Source organism: Dendrobates tinctorius, unplaced genomic scaffold, assembly GCF_039654945.1.
Source record: "Dendrobates tinctorius isolate UK_male_01 unplaced genomic scaffold, ASM3965494v1 ptg000374l, whole genome shotgun sequence".
Classification (NCBI taxonomy): Eukaryota; Metazoa; Chordata; class Amphibia; order Anura; family Dendrobatidae; genus Dendrobates; species Dendrobates tinctorius.
Window position 1 is genome coordinate 1,485,001 of NW_027362040.1, and position 12,500 is coordinate 1,497,500.

Sequence of the window (12,500 nt, forward strand, 5' to 3'; positions counted from 1 at the left end):
TGCGAGGCTCCAAACACAGAGGGATTCCAGAAACATAACAGTAGACACAGTTCAGACAGGGTCAGGTACAGGACACGTACAGGATCAAGGATTCAGGCCTGGAAATACCGCCTCCAGGGCAGGGAGCAGGAACAGGACAAAGTAGGAATCACGGCAGGGACTTTGGTAACAAAACAGACAGGAGAGGTCCAGGGTAGAGTTGAGCGACTTTTGTTTTTTTAGGGTCGCGTTTCGTTTCGTGAAACCCGACTTTTCCAAAAGTCGGGTCGAGCAAGATCGTCCGATTATAGGGAAAAGTCGGGGTCGTCCCGAAACACGAAACCCAATGTAAGTCAATGGGGAATAAAAGTCGGCAGTGAGAGGAGGACAGGAAACACACCTACAGTGCCCATTTGAATGCCAAAAGCATCAATTCTTCTTACTTAAGCTTGTCAACCTTAATTAACTTCATAATACAAGTTACGCACTGAAAAATGGGGGTTATTTGGCTAAAGTTGTGGGGGGGGGCTGGCTCCAGGTTTTCATGTGCCCTGGGCGAAAGAGCGCCCCTTTGACACATACCAAAACTCATCATGCTCCGATACGGCAGAGAAATAGCGGTATAGTACAATGAAAAATACTTCACTTTTTACATCTCATGACGAGGCCCATCTATTTCTCCATACAGAATCATTGGTCCCATATAATGTTTGAAACAGTATATGATGAGCTCCACATAATGCTACAGTATATGTTGGTCCCCATGGATGAAGCTCCACTGTCTTATGGGCCCAAATAATGCTCCAAACATAATGGGCCCCATTTCTAATGCTCTAGTGTATAATGGGCCCTGTAAAGGCTGCTCCAGTGTCTGATGTCCACCTTTGGAATGTTCCAGTGTATGGTGGGCCCCATCTATCATTCTCCAGAGTAACGTGCTCCCCAAAAATTGCTGTCCCAACATTGAAAACAATCAAATAAGTCTCCTCGCTAGGGAATCCCTGTACTAGTCTGGACTCCTCGTCGTCCCCATCTTCCATCTCACTGCACAGTATTTCAACCTTGCAAGTGCTGTGATCCTGAGCAAGCAGGGGGGGCCCACTCGTTGGCGACGGCACTGGCACAGGGCCCCTGATAGAACGGTGGTGTGCTGATGGCGGGTGGGCCGAACCTGCACTTTCATCTGCAGCTTCCTCTTTGTCACCGTGTAAGATGGAACTGTATATGGGAAGGGTAACCTGAGTTTCATCAGGGTCAGATTCAGGCCGTGTAGCGTGCGAGGGGAATGTAGTGGTCTGGGTCAATGTACCAGCAGATTCATCGAGCAGTGGCTGGGCATCAGTGCACTTGTGTCGCCCCCAGGAGTACGGTCGCCACAGTGGCATTACCTTCCTCCTAGGGAGTGTGATGTCATGCTTGGGAGCAACGAAGGATCTCTCTAGCAGGTTAACTGATTGGGCGGCATTATTCCCACGAGTCATGACCCTCCAAACAGCGTTCATGAAGGCAAATTGTTTGTTTTATGTGGGCAGTATGGTTGCAAAGCTGAACCTTAAAGGAATGTCCAGAAGGGCACCACCAGGAGTGGAGCCTACGGTTAAATTCGACTCCACCTGGGAAACCTCAACCATGCCAGCTACAGAACAGATGCACACATTGCAAGCTTAATTCCGTTAACGAACGAGACTCCGTCATGCCCCGCGGTCCGAGTCCGGCTTACTAGAGGGACACGTGAGGCTCTGGAACATGAGATTGGCCAATAACTGGTGTGTCATGCCCTTACATGTCCGTGGCTGCATGTGCGCTACACTGAAAAGGCCAGCGTTTGTCGCTTACAGGTGCAGATAACCCGCTGAACAACGTTAGTGATGGGGATCACTGATTACAATTATTACCCACGAACAATGATTTCCAAGTAAGTGCAGGTCAACTGCAGTTCCGGAATTAGGCCTAACCGTCATTCCTGAAAAAATGAAAAACTTATGTGTGCAAACCACAGGTGCTGTAGCTTGCTTAACAGCTCGCCAGCCGTTCTCACGCCCAGTATGGATTACACGTGATTGCACAAAGGTTAGAAAGGGTAACGTATCCCCAGATAACATGTATGGATAGCGTACACATTCAAAATATATGTCTCAGGAGGCAGGCTCAGACGGTGTTAGGCCCAGTATGGATTGCACATGATTGCACAAAGGTTAGAAAGGGTACCGTATCCCCGGATAACATGGATAGCGTACACATTCAAAATATATGTCTCAGGAGGCAGGCTCAGACGGTGTTAGGCCCAGTATGGATTGCACGTGATTGCACAAAGGTTAGAAAGGGTACCGTATCCCCGGATAACATGTATGGATAGCGTACACATTCAAAATATATGTCTCAGGAGGCAGGCTCAGACGGTGTTAGGCCCAGTATGGATTGCACGTGATGGCACAAAGGTTAGAAAGGGTACCGTATCCCCAGATAGCATGTATGGATAGCGTACACATTCAAAATATATGTCTCAGGAGGCAGGCTCAGACGGTGTTAGGCCCAGTATGGATTGCACGTGATTGCACAAAGGTTAGAAAGGGTACCGTATCCCCGGATAATATGTATGGATAGCGTACACATTCAAAATATATGTCTCAGGAGGCAGGCTCAGACGGTGTTAGGCCCAGTATGGATTGCACGTGATTGCACAAAGGTTAGAAAGGGTACCGTATCCCCGGATAACATGTATGGATAGCGTACACATTCAAAATATATGTCTCAGGAGGCAGGCTCAGACGGTGTTAGGCCCAGTATGGATTGCACGTGATTGCACAAAGGTTAGAAAGGGTACCGTATCCCCGGATAACATGTATGGAGAGCGTACACATTCAAAATATATGTCTCAGGAGGCAGGCTCAGACGGTGTTAGGCCCAGTATGGATTGCACGTGATTGCACAAAGGTTAGAAAGGGCACCGTATCCCCGGATAACATGTATGGATAGCGTACACATTCAAAATATATGTCTCAGGAGGCAGGCTCAGACGGTGTTAGGCCCAGTATGGATTGCACGTGATTGCACAAAGGTTAGAAAGGGTACCGTATCCCCGGATAACATGTATGGATAGCGTACACATTCAAAATATATGTCTCAGGAGGCAGGCTCAGATGGTGTTAGGCCCAGTATGGATTGCATGTGATTGCACAAAGGTTAGAAAGGGTACCGTATCCCCGGATAACATGTATGGATAGCGTACACATTCAAAATATATGTCTCAGGAGGCAGGCTCAGACGGTGTTAGGCCCAGTATGGATTGCACGTGATTGCACAAAGGTTAGAAAGGGTACCGTATCCCCAGATAACATGTATGGATAGCGTACACATTCAAAATATATGTCTCAGGAGGCAGGCTCAGATGGTGTTAGGCCCAGTATGGATTGCACGTGATTGCACAAAGGTTAGAAAGGGTACCGTATCCCCGGATAACATGTATGGATAGCGTACACATTCAAAATATATGTCTCAGGAGGCAGGCTCAGACGGTGTTAGGCCCAGTATGGATTGCACGTGATTGCACAAAGGTTAGAAAGGGTACCGTATCCCCGGATAACATGTATGGATAGCGTACACATTCAAAATATATGTCTCAGGAGGCAGGCTCAGACGGTGTTAGGCCCAGTATGGATTGCACGTGATTGCACAAAGGTTAGAAAGGGTACCGTATCCCCGGATAACATGTATGGATAGCGTACACATTCAAAATATATGTCTCAGGAGGCAGGCTCAGACGGTGTTAGGCCCAGTATGGATTGCACGTGATTGCACAAAGGTTAGAAAGGGTACCGTATCCCCGGATAACATGTATGGATAGCGTACACATTCAAAATATATGTCTCAGGAGGCAGGCTCAGACGGTGTTAGGCCCAGTATGGATTGCACGTGATTGCACAAAGGTTAGAAAGGGTACCGTATCCCCGGATAACATGTATGGATAGCGTACACATTCAAAATATATGTCTCAGGAGGCAGGCTCAGACGGTGTTAGGCCCAGTATGGATTGCACGTGATTGCACAAAGGTTAGAAAGGGTACCGTATCCCCGGATAACATGTATGGATAGCGTACACATTCAAAATATATGTCTCAGGAGGCAGGCTCAGACGGTGTTAGGCGCAGTATGGATTGCACGTGATTGCACAAAGGTTAGAAAGGGTACCGTATCCCCGGATAACATGTATGGATAGCGTACACATTCAAAATATATGTCTCAGGAGGCAGGCTCAGACGGTGTCAGGCACAGTATGGATTTGACGGCCCAGATTACACAGCGGAGGAGCAGGGAGAGGTAAAGATTGCAAATGCTGGGGCCCTGCCCAAGCAAGGGGGGCCCACTCGTGGGCATCGGTACTGGCACTGGGCCCCTCATAGTACAGCGGTGTGTCTGACGGCGGGTGTGCACCACCACCGTCAGAGACACTTGATTGCACTATGAGGGACCCTGTGCCAGTGCCCACGCCCAAGAGTCGGCCTACCCACCTGTCCAGGGCAACGGCACTCGCACGGTGTCGTGCGCTATGTGGTGACCCCGGCCATGGGGGGGAGGCAGCACAGTTAGGGAGTTTTAGAAAGTGGCATATGTTGATGTTGGACATTCAGCTGATGCAAAAGGCGAAATAGGTCAAGTCCCAGGAAGAGGTGGACCAAAGCAAGCCATTTTTCTGTCACCCTATGTGTCATCAGGGGAAGGTGGGACAAAATCCTTGGAAACCCATGCATGGTTCATTTTAATGAAGGTTAGATCATCCACATTTTGGGTTGACAGACGGGTCCTCTTTTCTGTCAGGATTGATCCAGCTGCACTGAAGACTCTTTCCGATAGCACACTTGCAGCTGGGCAAGCGAGCTCCTGTAAGGCATATTGGGCCAATTCAGGCCAGGTGTCCAGTTTAGCGGCCCAATAGTCAAAGGGGAATGACCTGTGTGGGAGAACATCGATATGGTTGACAACTGCTGTCTCCTGTCACTTTCCATCGATGCAGTATTACCAGTTGTGTGAGCGGTATTTGAAAAATCAGTCCACAACATTGTCATGAAACCCCTGTCTCCAACGCCACTTCTGCTGTGTGCACCACGAACACCTCTGCCAAGCTGCCCCGGCCCGTATGGCTCGTGTGAGAACCATCACCGCTGCTGTGTGCGGGGAATGCCTCAAGCAACCGATTTACCAGAGTTGCTTGTTTATTAGCCAATATTAGGTCAAGGTTCTCCTGTGGCATGATGTTTTGTAATTTGCCTTTATAGCGTGGATCCAGGATGCTGGCCAACCAGTAGTCGTCATCGTTCATCATTTTGGCAATGCGGGGGTCCCTTTTTAGGATCCACAAGGCATAATCTGACATGTGGGCCAATGTTCCCGGTGTCAATGATGCACTGCGAGTGCTGGTTGGAGGAGCACTTTCTGGCAAATCCACATCCCTCCAGTCACGCACAAACCCTGTACCAGACCTTGCCACGCCAACATTTTCACTTGCCCCATGAGATGCATCCTCCTCCCCTAAGTAATCATCCCCATCATCATCCTCCTCCTCCTCTTCTTCCTCCACCTCGTCCAGGAGAGGTCCCTGAGCAGACAATGGCTGAATGTCATCAAGGATTCCCTCCTCCTCTTCCTCCTCATCAACATTGGCTGCAGACGCCTGCTCCTTAAGGTGCGTCAAAGTTTGCATGAGCAGACGCATAAGTGGGATGCTCATGCTTAGGATGGCGTCGTCTGCGCTTACCAGCCGTGTGCATTCCTCAAAACACTGAAGGACTTTACAGAGGTCTTTCAGCTTCGACCACTGCACACCTGTCAACTCCATGTCTGCTCTCAAAGTGCCTGGCCGTGTATCCTCCCACAAATGCATTATGGCCTGCCTCTGCTCGCACAGCCGCTCCACCATGTGCAGGGTGGAGTTCCACCTTGTTGTAATGTCGATAATGAGGCGGTGGTTGGGAAGGTGGAGCAATCGCTGCAGCTTCTGCATACGAACGGAGTGTACAGGCGACCGGCGGATGTGCGCGCACAGTCTTCGCACCTTCTGGAGCATGGCTGTTAACTCCGGATAATTTTTGAGGAAGCACTGCACCACCAGGTTCAAGGTGTGAGCCAAGCAAGGTATGTGGCTGAGTTTTGAAAGGGCTATGGCTGCCACAAAATTACGGCCGTTATCACAAACTACCTTGCCTGCCTCAAGATGTACACTGCCCAGCCATGACTCAGTTTGTCGCTTCAAGTACTCGGCCAGCACCTCGGCGGTATGTCTGTCGCCCAAACACATCATCTGCAACACAGCCTGCTGACGCTTTCCACTAGCTGCTCGATAGGGGGACACATCGTGTGCAACAGTGGCAGCTGCAGATGGAGTGCTCGTACGACTGCGCTCTGTGGACGAGCTTTCGCTTCTGGAGGAGGAGGAGGAGGGTGGAATGCCTACAGCCAACTGTTTCCTATACCGTGGGCTAGGCAGCACTGTCCCACCACCGCTGTCCCCTGTGGACCACACCACATTAACCCAGTGCGCAGTGATGGACACGTAACGGCCCTGGCCATGCCGACTGGACCATGCATTAGTAGTGAGGTGCACCTTTCCGCTCACTGACTGCTTGAGTGCATGGACAATGCAGTCTTTCACATGATGGTGGAGGGCTGGGATGGCTTTGCGAGAGAAGAAGTGGCGACTGGGTAGGTCATAGCGTGGTACTGCATAGGCCATGAGTTCGCGGAAAGCTGTGCTTTCCACCAACCGAAAGGGCATCATCTCAAACGAGATTAGTTTGGCAATGTGGGCGTTCAAACCCAGTGTACGCGGATGAGAGACTGAGTACTTTCTTGACCTACTCATAGTGTCTGGGAGGGTGAGCTGGACTTGAGAGCTGCATATGGTGGAAGTAGCGGTGGACAGGGCGGACTGAGAGAGGGTTGATGATGGTGATGGAGTTGGTGTTCTTTCTGATGGCCTAAAATCAGTCTTTCGTTGATATAACAGTGGGATTCCCTGACTGCTGTGGCCTTGCAACGACACCTCAACATTTGCTGCTGTGCTAACCGGTGGGCTTACAGTGGGGGAAACAATGTAGCGTTGCTGACTACCTTCGTTGTGATCAGTTGCACATGTAGCACTTGAGGTTTGGTGTTGTGTCCACGCTTGCAAGTGCATGCTGGTTAAATGTCTAAGCATGCAACTGGTATTCAAATTTTTCAGATTTTTCCCTCGGCTAAAGGTCTTTGCGCACTTCTTACAGATAACCTTGGCCTGATCATGAGGATTTTGTTCAAAAAAGTGCCACACTGCACTCTTCCTACTTTGGCAGACATTTTGCGGCCTAGCACGCTGTGATCTTTTGACCCTCTGGACAAGCTGTCCAGCAACTCTTTTGATGTTTGGAACCTGTCTTTGGAGTGCTCCGGGCCTGCCAGATAACAGCTGTTGCGATGTCGATGTCTGCTGTGGATGCTCCTCATCTGAGCTATTGGAAGCAGCACCCTCTTCCCCCAATGGATGCCAATCTGGGTCAACAACTGGGTCATCCATCACCTCCTCTTCTATGTCATGTGCACCTTCCTCTGTGTCACCGTGTATGGTGGTATAGTGTGCGGGAAGGGGCACCTGAGTCTCATCAGGGTCAGAATCTGGCTCTGTACACTGCGAGGACAATGTAGTGCTCTGAGTGAATGTACCAGCAGAATCATCCATCAGCGGCTGTGCATCAGTGCACTCCATGTCAGATTCATCTTGGCCTGGGTAATTCACCATTTCACTTGATAATCCAGGCATGGTATGTGAAAACAGCTCCATGGAGTAATTAGTAGTATGGCCTGCGTCATCCTTCAATCTTGGTTGGGGTGAAGGACACAAGGAAAGGTGTGGTTCATGAACATGAGCCTCCAATGACGACTCAGTGCTTTTACTTTTTACAACTGAAGAAGAGGAGGCGATAGAGCTGGAGGCTGAGTCAGCAATGTAAGACAAAACTTTTTCCTGATGCTCTGGCTTTAAAAGCGGTTTGCCAACTCCTAGAAAACTAAGCGTTCGAGGCCTTATGTAGCCAGACGATGACGCAGGCTCAACACCTCCTGCATTCGGTCCTATTTTGCTCTTGCCACTACCATCAGATCCACCACCAACACCATCATTACCAGCTGCCAACCCCCGCCCAATTCCACGGCCTCTTCCACCAGCCTTCCTCATTTTTGGTAGAAATGTAGACAAAATCCAACAAACTATATAGTATGTATAACAAGGTACAAGGTGTCTATAGGACAGGGGAGATTTTGAATTTCTGCACACACTTTTGGACACTGGACACTTTTGGATTGTGTGAGGCCCAATGAATATCTGAGCGCTATGTGACAGGCTCGATGGCACAGCTGTGACCTAAGTGACTAGAGGATAAGGGAGATTTTGAATCTCTGCACACACTTTTGGACACTGGACACTTTTGGATTGTGTGAGGCCCAATGAATATCTGAGAACTATGAGACAGGCTCGATGGCACAGCTGTGACCTAAGTGACTAGAGGATAAGTGAGATTTTGAATCTCTGCACACACTTTTGGACACTGGACACTTTTGGATTGTGTGAGGCCCAATGAATATCTGAGCGCTATGTGACAGGCTCGATGGCACAGCTGTGACCTAAGTGACTAGAGGATAAGTGAGATTTTGAATCTCTGCACACACTTTTGGACACTGGACACTTTTGGATTGTGTGAGGCCCACTGATATCTGAGCGCTATGTGACAGGCTCGATGGCACAGCTGTGACCTAAGTGACTAGAGGATAAGTGAGATTTTGAATCTCTGCACACACTTTTGGACACTGGACACTTTTGGATTGTGTGAGGCCCACTGATATCTGAGCGCTATGTGACAGGCTCGATGGCACAGCTGTGACCTTAGTGACTAGAGGATAAGTGAGATTTTGAATCTCTGCACACACTTTTGGACACTGGACACTTTTGGATTGTGTGAGGCCCACTGATATCTGAGCGCTATGTGACAGGCTCGATGGCACAGCTGTGACCTAAGTGACTAGAGGATAAGTGAGATTTTGAATCTCTGCACACACTTTTGGACACTGGACACTTTTGGATTGTGTGAGGCCCACTGATATCTGAGCGCTATGTGACAGGCTCGATGGCACAGCTGTGACCTTAGTGACTAGAGGATAAGTGAGATTTTGAATCTCTGCACACACTTTTGGACACTGGACACTTTTGGATTGTGTGAGGCCCACTGATATCTGAGCGCTATGTGACAGGCTCGATGGCACAGCTGTGACCTTAGTGACTAGAGGATAAGTGAGATTTTGAATCTCTGCACACACTTTTGGACACTGGACACTTTTGGATTGTGTGAGGCCCACTGATATCTGAGCGCTATGTGACAGGCTCGATGGCACAGCTGTGACCTAAGTGACTAGAGGATAAGTGAGATTTTGAATCTCTGCACACACTTTTGGACACTGGACACTTTTGGATTGTGTGAGGCCCACTGATATCTGAGCGCTATGTGACAGGCTCGATGGCACAGCTGTGACCTAAGTGACTAGAGGATAAGTGAGATTTTGAATCTCTGCACACACTTTTGGACACTGGACACTTTTGGATTGTGTGAGGCCCAATGAATATCTGAGCGCTATGTGACAGGCTCGATGGCACAGCTGTGACCTAAGTGACTAGAGGATAAGGGAGATTTTGAATCTCTGCACACACTTTTGGACACTGGACACTTTTGGATTGTGTGAGGCCCAATGAATATCTGAGCACTATGAGACAGGCTCGATGGCACAGCTGTGACCTAAGTGACTAGAGGATAAGTGAGATTTTGAATCTCTGCACACACTTTTGGACACTGGACACTTTTGGATTGTGTGAGGCCCAATGAATATCTGAGCACTATGTGACAGGCTCGATGGCACAGCTGTGACCTAAGTGACTAGAGGATAAGTGAGATTTTGAATCTCTGCACACACTTTTGGACACTGGACACTTTTGGATTGTGTGAGGCCCACTGATATCTGAGCGCTATGTGACAGGCTCGATGGCACAGCTGTGACCTTAGTGACTAGAGGATAAGTGAGATTTTGAATCTCTGCACACACTTTTGGACACTGGACACTTTTGGATTGTGTGAGGCCCACTGATATCTGAGCGCTATGTGACAGGCTCGATGGCACAGCTGTGACCTAAGTGACTAGAGGATAAGTGAGATTTTGAATCTCTGCACACACTTTTGGACACTGGACACTTTTGGATTGTGTGAGGCCCACTGATATCTGAGCGCTATGTGACAGGCTCGATGGCACAGCTGTGACCTAAGTGACTAGAGGATAAGTGAGATTTTGAATCTCTGCACACACTTTTGGACACTGGACACTTTTGGATTGTGTGAGGCCCACTGATATCTGAGCGCTATGTGACAGGCTCGATGGCACAGCTGTGACCTTAGTGACTAGAGGATAAGTGAGATTTTGAATCTCTGCACACACTTTTGGACACTGGACACTTTTGGATTGTGTGAGGCCCACTGATATCTGAGCGCTATGTGACAGGCTCGATGGCACAGCTGTGACCTAAGTGACTAGAGGATAAGTGAGATTTTGAATCTCTGCACACACTTTTGGACACTGGACACTTTTGGATTGTGTGAGGCCCACTGATATCTGAGCGCTATGTGACAGGCTCGATGGCACAGCTGTGACCTAAGTGACTAGAGGATAAGTGAGATTTTGAATCTCTGCACACACTTTTAGACACTGGACACTTTTGGATTGTGTGAGGCCCAATGAATATCTGAGCGCTATGTGACAGGCTCGATGGCACAGCTGTGACCTAAGTGACTAGAGGATAAGGGAGATTTTGAATCTCTGCACACACTTTTGGACACTGGACACTTTTGGATTGTGTGAGGCCCAATGAATATCTGAGCACTATGAGACAGGCTCGATGGCACAGCTGTGACCTAAGTGACTAGAGGATAAGTGAGATTTTGAATCTCTGCACACACTTTTGGACACTGGACACTTTTGGATTGTGTGAGGCCCAATGAATATCTGAGCACTATGTGACAGGCTCGATGGCACAGCTGTGACCTAAGTGACTAGAGGATAAGTGAGATTTTGAATCTCTGCACACACTTTTGGACACTGGACACTTTTGGATTGTGTGAGGCCCACTGATATCTGAGCGCTATGTGACAGGCTCGATGGCACAGCTGTGACCTAAGTGACTAGAGGATAAGTGAGATTTTGAATCTCTGCACACACTTTTGGACACTGGACACTTTTGGATTGTGTGAGGCCCAATGAATATCTGAGCGCTATGTGACAGGCTCGATGGCACAGCTGTGACCTAAGTGACTAGAGGATAAGTGAGATTTTGAATCTCTGCACACACTTTTGGACACTGGACACTTTTGGATTGTGTGAGGCCCAATGAATATCTGAGCGCTATGTGACAGGCTCGATGGCACAGCTGTGACCAAAGTGACTAGAGGATAAGGGAGATTGGATTGCTTTTAAAAAAGCAGTTTGCGGAGCAGTGGGTAAACAGCAATGCCAGCCTGTCAGGAAGCCTTAAAAGGCAGCCTAACAACCAACACTACTGATACACCACAATATAGCCTCCCCTTGCACTGCACACACAGTGACTGGTGTGTTGTGCAGGCCAAATTGCTATCAGCAGCAGAAGCAGTTTTTTTTTCTTCTCAGCAGGACAAAAAAAAAAATTGGGCTTGCTTTTAAAAAAGCAGTTTGAGGCCCAATGAATATCTGAGCGCTATGTGACAGGCTCGATGGCGCAGCTGTGACCAAAGTGACTAGAGGATAAGGGAGATTGGATTGCTTTTAAAAAAGCAGTTTGCGGAGCAGTGGGTAAACAGCAATGCCAGCCTGTCAGGAAGCCTTAGAAGGCAACCCAACAACCAACACCACTGATACACCACTATATAGCCTCCCCTTGCACTGCACACACAGTGACTGGTGTGTTGTGCAGGCCAAATCGCTAGCAGCAGAAGCAGTTTTTCTGTCTTCTTCCCTGCCTAATGCTCTCCCTACAGAATCAGCAGCAACCTCTGCCTATGCTAAGATCGGCAGAAGTAAGATGGCGGTCGGCGTGCACGCCCTTTTATACCCCCTGTGACGCCCACCAAAGCAAGCGAATCACTTGCATGCCCTTCTGAAAGATGGTGGTGACCCGTGCCTATGTCATCACGTTGCCCACAGTGTCCGTGGATCCTGATTGGCTGAAAAAGAGCGCAAAACAAACTTTTGAAACGCGACTTTGGCGCGTAAGTCGCCGACCTCATGGCCGACCTCATCCTAGGGTCGGGTTTCGTTTCATGAAACCCGACTTTGCCAAAAGTCGGCGACTTTTGAATTTTTTCGACCCTAGTTCAACTCTAGTCCAGGGACACATACACAAAACACACATGGCAAAATTCAGGAGCTTTGTGAGTCACTCTGGCCCCCTCCCAGCAGGGAAGGGGGAGTTTATGTAGGAGCTCCCC